Raw genomic sequence first — 9,626 nt, forward strand, 5'->3', positions numbered from 1 at the left:
AGGGCAGAATGGAAACTGTCCCTATATCACAATTGCAGGTTGCACACAGGGACCATTCAGACAAGGGCGGCGGTTAGGTGCAATATCATACCGTAGAGAAGTGTTTTGATTACCAGCTTGCCTGGTTTTATTCTTATTAGCCTGCAGCGATAGCCTGGAATTCTGACTACAGGACTGCAGTGGTGCATGTTCCACCTTGATCATTAAATGAAATAGGCTTCCACATGCTATTGAATAGATTGTCCATATATAACCAGCAGCCACCCTTTAGTAGACAGGGAGAGGTTTATCTCAGGTAAAAAAAAAAAAAAAGGTGAATAAATTGGCAGCCATATGTGTTATACTGCACATAACAAGCTCCTCCCTCCGCTCTGTACAACATCCTCATTTCCCATCCATACTCATTACCTGCCCAAACTTACAGGACTTGTTTTTGGGTTGTACCCTCACTGGGGCATGCCCTAACTCGTGCAACAAGACTTTCTTCTAACCTCCAAGCCTCCAAGCATTAGATGCAAACTCACCTCTTCAGGAAATGTATAAGTTCCAGAACCACCCACAGAACCTCCATAAGCTATATTACCCAATTACCTCCCATCCACACAGTCCACATATAACATTACATGTAAGGCGTCCATAACTTTATTGTAATTAACCACAATATCTACAACTAATTTAAGTATCGTAACACTAATAATTACCACACGGGCGCAGACTGCTTTAGTTGAAGGTCATAACTTGGATCTATTAAGGCACAGATTCTCAAACTCGGTCCTCAGGACCCCACACAGTGCATGTTTTGCAGGTCTCCTCACAGAATCGCAAGTGAAATAATTAGCTCCACCTGTGGACCTTTTAAAATTTGTCAGTGAATAATTAATACACCTGTGCACCTGCTGGGTGACCTGCAAAACATGCACTGTGTGGGGTCCTGAGGACCGAGTTTGAGAACCTATGTATTAAGGCAGTGGTTCTCAAACTCGGTCCTCAGGACCCCACACAGTGCATGTTTTGCAGTTCACTCAGCAGGTGCACAGGTGTATTAATTAATCACAAACACATTTTAAAAGGTTCACAGGTGGAGCTAATTATGTCACTCCTTATTCTGTGAGGAGACCTGCAAAACATGCACTGTGTGGGGTCCTGAGGACCGAGTTTGAGAACCTGTGGATTAAGGTATGACCCTGAGCTTTAACTTTACTTCATTTTTGGGCAGCTAAGAAGGACGCTGCAAACACACAGCTCCAGCCAAATGATTATGAACTAATATTGGGATGTGACTGATACGCTTGTTTCATGTGACAAAATGTAAGTTGAGCAGTGAAGGTCCACAACCACTTCTAAGTTCTAACGGATAGTAGGAGCATGTCCGCAGAGACAGGCGCCCAAAGTCCTCCCGCAGAGGTAGGCCATACTAACTGCCTTTTACTGGGTACGTGCTCCACAGCGGCTTCTTACACCTACGTCGCCGCTGGTTAGTAGCGCCTTCCGTCCAACATCATCGTGGAAACAAAGAGTTAGTAACAACAGAATGAAGAATGGAAAAAACAACAAATGGAGAGGGAAGGAGGGACGAACACGTTTCCACAAGATGACTGATGGGCTCGCCCCCAGCCTTATGAAGCAAGACATAAGGTGGGTACACACTGATAGATATATCTGCAGATCAATTGATCGGCAGATATATCTATGGACGCATCGGGCAGTGTGTTGAGCATACACACTGCCCGATCCGTCGGGGACTGATGTCATGAACTGGGCGGGCGTGTACACACACCCGCCCAGTTCAGCTGTCAATCACCGCCGGCTGCTGCAGCATGTGTACTGTCGGTCGGCTGGTCTTCCGTACACACACAGCGACACTCCAATAAATCGGTAGATATATTGGCCATCAGCTGTGCTGCAGGCCCGACACGACATGTCTGTGAACGACGGAGTTCACAGACATATCGCCCATACACACTGGGCGACGGAACCGCGATATATTGTCCGTTCAATAGAACGGCCGATATATCTGCCAGTGTGTACCCACCTATAGCCACTCCTAAAAGCTCCGTAGTAGTCCAATCCTTCCCCAAGCTAATCTACCTAGCAACAGCTGACAAATTCCCAACCAATTACAAAAAACTGAGGAATCTTATAAATCCTTGAGCCTATATGGCTCTTATTTTCTGTTTCTACATTCATACACATCCCACTGACCACAGGCCATTAGTGCTATGTGACTGATCATAGAGCCTAACAAGAACATCTGCAATGTGGCTGGACCAATTTACAAACATGCAGCACTTAGGGGTACATTTACTAAGCAGTGATAAGAGCGGAGAAGTGAGCCAGTGGAGAAATTTCCCCATCAACCAATCAGTAGCTCTGTATCATTTTATAGTATTTTAACCAAGGTGAGGGAGCTGCAGCCAAGTGGAGGGTCAGAACCAAGGGAAGGAAGTCCTAGCTCAAGTTTTGCAGATATAACTGACAGTGGGGGTCCTTCCGAGTTGATCACTAGCTGCCGATGTTCGCTGCAACGCGATCATTTATAAAACGGCAAAATTACGCATGTGTATGGGGCGCAATGCGCACGCACGGCGTACGGCTACAAAGAGCATCGTTGTTTTGCACTGCTTCTAGCGACGATTCCATTCGCACAGCCGATCGCAAGGAGATTGACAGGAAGAAGGCGTTTGTGGGTGTCAACTGACCGTTTTCTGGGAGTGCTTGGAAAAATGCAGACATGTCCATGCGTTTGCAGGGCGGGTGTCTGGCATTAATTCCAGGACCTTCGTCGCAGCAATCATCGCACAGAATAAGTAACTACAGGGCTGGTCTTGTTCTGCACAAAATGTGTTTGTACCCGCTGAAGGGAATTTAACCCTTTTTGTGCCTCCTCGATGTAACCATCTCTGGTACCAGTGAAAGCAGTTCTTAACCCCATACAGACAGCACACGAGTCAGTGGTTAAGAATTACTCTGTTTATTTAATAAATTACAGCGTACTATATAGAAAAGAAACATGGGTGTATACAATATGTGCAAGCATATGATTGGATAAATAGAAGTAGCATACGACATTACATGCAGGATATTTTAGTAACACACAGAAGTAACAGTTTTGATCTGGTATGTAATTGTCCTTGAAGATAAGACACACACAAGCCTTATATTATATGAACAGACAAAGGCATCTTGTAGAGAGTGCGTACGTGTTTATTCAAACACATAACAGTTCATATAACATTTTTAACCCTTCAATCCCCTCTTAGAATCATATATTTATATAACATGATTCTTTTCATATTCGGTTAGGTATTGCTTATAGGCTGCAGGGGAATTAGGAGAGATTGTAAGGACGGCTTCATACATAAGCGAGTTTTCAATACCTTTTGTGGCGAGTTTTCTGCAGCAGGGTATAATGCAAAAGAAAACAACACAAAAGGTTGCTATCACAATCAATATGTAGATTCCTAGTTGAACAAGACCCTGTTTCCAATTTTCAAACCAACCAAAGTATTGGCTCCGTGGATTATCAATACCTGAATTCTTTTTTTAGCTCTATGGATAAATCATCTAGTTTTTTTTTATGGCTAAGGTAACTTTACCATTAGGGCCTGTATTGTCAGGTTATTAGGTACAACACCCTTCTACCTTACTAATGTAAACACAAGTACCACCTTTTTTGCTAGTATCATATCAAGGGCCATTTGGTTTTGGAATGTCATCTGGGAAGTGGCTTCTAGTTGCTCAGAAAGACCCTTAAGAGCATCTTTTGTGTCATTTACAAATCTCTGCTGATTATAGTAGATACAATTAATCCATGCAACATTTTTATTAGCAGTTATTATAGGGATTAAGGATTCAAATCTTGCAGCTACTTCATCTCTAGCTTTGAATTTGTCTGGCACCCCTCTTGGGACCCTTATTGCATCAATATATACATGTGGATCAAAAACTACCTCCTGGGAGTTCCCTCTTCCTTTTATTGGGGGAAACAACAGGAGGGGATATTTGTTCATCATCTGGAAGAATGTGGAGGGGCATAATTATTTTGGCAAGGACGCATTCCCCTTTCCATGCAGTGTCTAATTTAGTTCTTAGCTTCATATCTCCACAGATGTAATAAATGTCACCTAAAGACTTAGTTTGATTAACTAAGACGGTAGTTCTTTTTTTCTGTACAGTACCCTGGAGGAAAGATTTTTAAATCCTTCCCTGAGGTAGTGTTTGATATATAGCAGGTGTAATTACCTGGGTATATGGTTATTGTGCTACCTGGGTTGGGGTTCTTTGATAGTATGGGGTATTCCTTTTTCCATGTTTCACAATCACTGTCATTGGTTTTTGTATCATTGTAGAGACTAAAAAGAAAACAGCTTTCTTGAGATAGTGGGATATTTAAAGGGACCGTGCCTAAATGAGGTCTAGATTTACCACATACATAACAATTGCTCACATTATGCTTCTTTATATTATATCTCATCCATTCCAACCCAAAAATTAATATCAGAAAATCCAGTCTCAATGGCCATAGTGTCTTTAAATGTGGGGTTATCTATGGCTATTATATCCTTGAATGTAGTTATGTGAGGCATGATGGGGTTGGGCCGTGGTTTGTTAGATTTTGAGCAGGGCGTACATGTCTTTTAGGTGAAATGTTTGTATTCCCTGTTATTATCTTTTGACTATAATGTCCACTTCCCCATCATTAAGGACTTGTTATTTTTATCCTTCTTGCTTAAAGCCTCGCTGGGTTTGTGACCCCAATCAATACCAGTGTTCCATCCCACAGCTCCCCAATGATCACAGTTCTTTCCCCAATTCTTGCTGGTAACACAAACATAAACAATTTCTGTTCCTATACCTTATCTATTTGCTCTAATTTTCCACATATAGTTTGAAAGAAAATCTTTATATTCTACAGTATATGTGGCCACATGAGTGCTGGATGAATTATACCATAGGGAGGTTTGTCCATTCGTTTGTGTAATATCTACTTCAGTTCTGAATATGGGTGTCTGATAGGCAAGTATAAGTAGGGTAATCAGAGTCCATATTTGAGTAGAATTCTGGGTTTGTTTTGTCAGCAAAAGGGTCCTCTTCTCCATGTTGGAGGTCAGGGCTGTCTGCCCCCGTTAGTACCTCTCTGGAATCTCCCTCACGGTCTGGTCTGGGTACCTTCTTTACTCGGGATGCATGAATCCACGTGGGCCCCTCTTCAGTAAGGACAGCCGTCCTGGTCACTGCCACGACTTCCGTCTCTGGACCATAGGTGAAATCTCCTGGACCTTTGTTCCTCGGGAGCACTTTCACAACGACTTTGTCTCCGACTTGAAAAGGATGTGTCGGTTCCTGTGGATTAAAAGGATTTTTACAAACAATTTTGTGTTCAATTTCATCTAGTTTTGTTATGAGGGACCTGACGTATTCTTCCCTTATGAGCTCTAAGTCTCCTTCCTGTACTACTAATGGTTTCTTAGCCCAGGGTGTAGGGAAGGGCCTACCCATAAGTATTTCAAAGGGTGAGTAACCTAGGGTCTTTTGTGGGGTCATTCTGATTTCTGCTAAGATAATGGGAAGGACCTGTTTCCATTTGTGGAAGGTACCTCCTGTGGCCTTCCTTAGTTTGTCCTACCCCATGGTAGTGAACAATGAACAAAGGGGCACTTGTTTGGGGTATACAAGGTTTCCCCTCTTTGCAGATTAATCCTAATTTGGGATTTTTCTGCAATACAGGATATATCCAGTCATCCAAATCCTTGTTGGAGGCTGTGGCCTGTAGTTCCGTGATAAGATATTGATCATTAATGGCAGGGGGGGTCATGACAGTCATATGGGACTGGGCAATGGGTTGTAGAGCTGCTTCTTTGGCAGTTCTGTCAGCAAGGGCATTTCCTTCTGATATGTCGTCCTTGCCACCAGTATGGGCCCTACAGTGCAAAATTGCAATGTCAGAGGGCAGTGTGGTGGCATGGAGGAGGTTTGTTTTGGTACATTTGGCAGGCTCTGGTAAGGGCTATGAGCTCTGCAGCCTGTGCCGATTGGTAAGGTATGGGCTTTACTTCAAGAATGTCATTGGGCAGGCGCACAACGGCATAACCTGCTTGGTATGTGGAGTCATTTGGTCTGCTACAGGAGCCATCAACAAAGACATTGTCCGAACCGGGTATGGGTACAGGGGACATGTCTAATCTCGGGGAGGTCTCTGATTCTATTGATGCTGAGCAGTCATGGTTGTCAGGTATGTCATCTTGGGGACCCTTTAGTCCTAGGAGTGCATTAAGAATGGGTGCTGGGCCTGATGACGTGTTTGCATATTTGATGATGAGGGATGGGTTGCTTTGCAATAGGACTGCATACCCACTAAGGCGTTGGGCCAACATATGCTGTGTATGCAAGCCGTTAAGTATTGCTACTGCATCATGTGTTGTGTGTAGAATTGTTGTGTGACCTAAGGTGAGTGTAGTTGCCATCTCAGCCACCATTGCACAAGCTGCCAGTGCTCTGAGGCAGGCAGGCATACCTTGGACCGACACAGGAATACCACAGGGCGCAGTTTGCCTCCATGTGAGTTAGTACCCCCGCCATGGTTTACAGTTGTCCCTTGCATATAAATGAAACGGCAGTACAGTTTGGGAGGCTCAGTGCCGAACTTTTTACCAACATACATTTTAGACTTTCATATGCAGTTAACATTTCTTGTGACCATTGAATCTGTTTAGGTTTGTTATTGAGAGTAGCTTGTCTCAAGATATTGTCATATTAGGAACAATCAGATATCCACTGTCTGCAATAATTAATCATGCCCAGAAAGGATAACATTTCCTTCTGAGTAGTTGGGGTGACCAGGCCCAATACAGACTGAATGCGTTGTGGACTGATTTTCCTTTCTCCCTCTGTGAGTACAAAACCCAGATAATCAACATGCTTTTTACACCATTGCATTTTTGCTTTTGACACTTTGTGTCCACATTCACAGAGCCAGTTTAACAGTTTGACTACAGAGAAGCAGATCATCTGCATACTGTAGCAGGACAGAACCATAGGGGGGGTGCCAGGGAGCCAATGTGGCTTGGAGTACAATGCTATACACAACAGGTGAATAAACATACCTGTGGTAATCTGCACCATGTTAACTGCTTGCCCTCAAAAGAAAAAGCAAAAAGTAACTGTGTCTGGGGGGTCCACTGGTATGCTGAAAAATGCATTTTTTTAAATCAATCACTGAAAAAAAAATGCAGCATCTACAGGGATGGCTGAGAGGAGTGAGTTTACATCAGGTACAATTGGTGCAATGGGAACAATTAGCTGATTAATTGCTCTAAGATCTTGCACAAACCTTATAGTCCCATCTACTTTTGCTACAGGGTTAACTGGTGTGCAGTATGGGGATACTACATGTCTAAGAATGCCTTGCTCTAAAAATTGCTGTACCATAGGTCTAAGACCTTCTATTTTTTCTTTTAGACAATGAATATTGTTTCTGGTAAAGGGGTGTACATCAGGTTTCAGTGTGGCCTTGTAGGGGGTACAAGATATTAGGCCAGTGTCATAGGGCCCCTCTGACCATACCTGGGGGTTTACAGTCTCTAACTCAGGTGGTGTGTCAATAGGGATAGGTACAGTGGAATAAGCTTTTGTGGGTATCCCATTGATTCCTATTGAAGGAGCGGACTTTTTTAAGGATTCATGGTACTGGTCCCTACACAGGACACTGGTGGTGGCTTCACTGTCCTTCCAGTGACCAGTGAGCTGCATGAAAGTCGGGACACTCTCCTCCGGGCCCCGTCAGCGGGGCTGTCCCTGTCAGTCAATTTGGAACCTTGGGGCGTCTCTGGGAGTATTGTTAGTGTGGGCAGGTTCAGGCAGCAGTGGTTGTTTAAGTATGCTAAGGGTTAAGGACAGTCCCTAGCCCAATGTCCATCCTTGCCGCAATTAAAGCAGGATGTATGTCATCTGCTCGGAGGTGCAGGGGGCCCCCTATTCTGTGGGGTGTCCCGCTGGCGGTGAGGGTTCCTGTACTGACAGATTTCCTCATTTCAAAACAACCTGCTGCTTTCTTTCTCATATTATCAACAAGTAACTAACGTGTCTAAACTGAATTAATAACAATCTTTATCATAAAAAAAAACAAAACATAGATTGTTCCAAACACAGTGTCATATAATGCGTGTACACCATACTTGCCCACCCACGCAATATATTTCTAAAAGAATTCACAAATAACAGGGAAGGGGAACAAGTCTATGTATGCATTCGGCTGATCTGATCATAAATCATTGGTAACATGTGGGATTACACATTCCTACATAAACTAAAGGGACATTGGGTATACAAAATGTTTTTATGATATCAACCATACGTACACTTACCACCCGTATAATTTGATATTTTGCAAATAAAGTACAATTTTCTTGCATAAAATAACTGTAAATAGCAATGTTATATGACATTCAGTGTCCGTACACTTACCAACCCGTACAATTAATATCTCTGCAATCGTGGACAATGTTATTTGTTATAAATCAACTTTCAAATGTACTTAAAATCACTGTAAACAACAATGTCCTCTGAGACTCAGCGCCCGTGCACTTACCACCCGTTCACTGAGTGTCCTTAATAGAAAAATTACAATATAAGTACTTATAAGACAAACATACAAACATTTAGGTGATCAAATCGAGGAGGCGTTGTTATTTGGATTTCTGGTCCATCTATTGGTATCCCTGATACCTGTGCCTTTTAAAGATTTCGTGGACCCCTGGTCCTGGTATCCCTGATACCTGTGCCTTTTAAAGATTTCGTGGACCCCTGGTCCTGGTATCCCTGATACCTGTATGTGGCGCCCGGCGCCTTTAAGAAAACAAGTTTCTTTTCTGCCAAGTCCCGGACTTGGATTGTATTTTTGGTCACGTGTTCCCGGAACACGGAATGAGTTCAAATCTAGTAGTAATCGCAATCCCTGAACGGAAAAGACAGACAATAAAATTCTCTATCTTACCGGGCAGGGGACGATCACCTAGATCCCGGACCTAGCCCCCAGCTGAAGGGAATTTAACCCTTTTTGTGCCTCCTCGATGTAACCATCTCTGGTACCAGTGAAAGCAGTTCTTAACCCCATACAGACAGCACACGAGTCAGTGGTTAAGAATTACTCTGTTTATTTAATAAATTACAGCGTACTATATAGAAAAGAAACATGGGTGTATACAATATGTGCAAGCATATGATTGGATAAATAGAAGTAGCATACGACATTACATGCAGGATATTTTAGTAACACACAGAAGTAACAGTTTTGATCTGGTATGTAATTGTCCTTGAAGATAAGACACACACAAGCCTTATATTATATGAACAGACAAAGGCATCTTGTAGAGAGTGCGTACGTGTTTATTCAAACACATAACAGTTCATATAACATTTTTAACCCTTCACCCGCTCGGCTGCACAGGCGTTCGCACTCTTGCAAAGCAAAAATACACTCCCCCGTGGGCGGCGACTATGCGTTTGCACGGCTGCTAAAAGTAGCTAGCGAGCGATTAACTCGGAATGAGGGCCTCTGAATAGGTCACAGAAATGCAACTTTTTAAAAAAAATCTAAATTTATAAATTTCAGACTGACTCTGAATACA

General features: G+C 43.0%; 1 long non-coding RNA gene across 1 annotated transcript; it reads right to left on the reverse strand.

Annotated features, from left to right (window-relative positions):
• Positions 1-2,955: 2,955 nt before the first annotated feature.
• LOC134910590 (uncharacterized) lies at positions 2,956-9,423 on the reverse strand. The gene is made up of 2 exons (XR_010176242.1): positions 8,652-9,423; positions 2,956-5,343 (listed from the first exon to the last, which is right to left on the reverse strand). It is a non-coding gene; the product is annotated as an uncharacterized LOC134910590 (long non-coding RNA).
• Between the last annotated feature and the right edge of the window lie 203 nt (positions 9,424-9,626).

The sequence above is a fragment of the Pseudophryne corroboree genome, chromosome 4 (assembly GCF_028390025.1).
Source record: "Pseudophryne corroboree isolate aPseCor3 chromosome 4, aPseCor3.hap2, whole genome shotgun sequence".
Lineage (NCBI taxonomy): Eukaryota > Metazoa > Chordata > Amphibia > Anura > Myobatrachidae > Pseudophryne > Pseudophryne corroboree.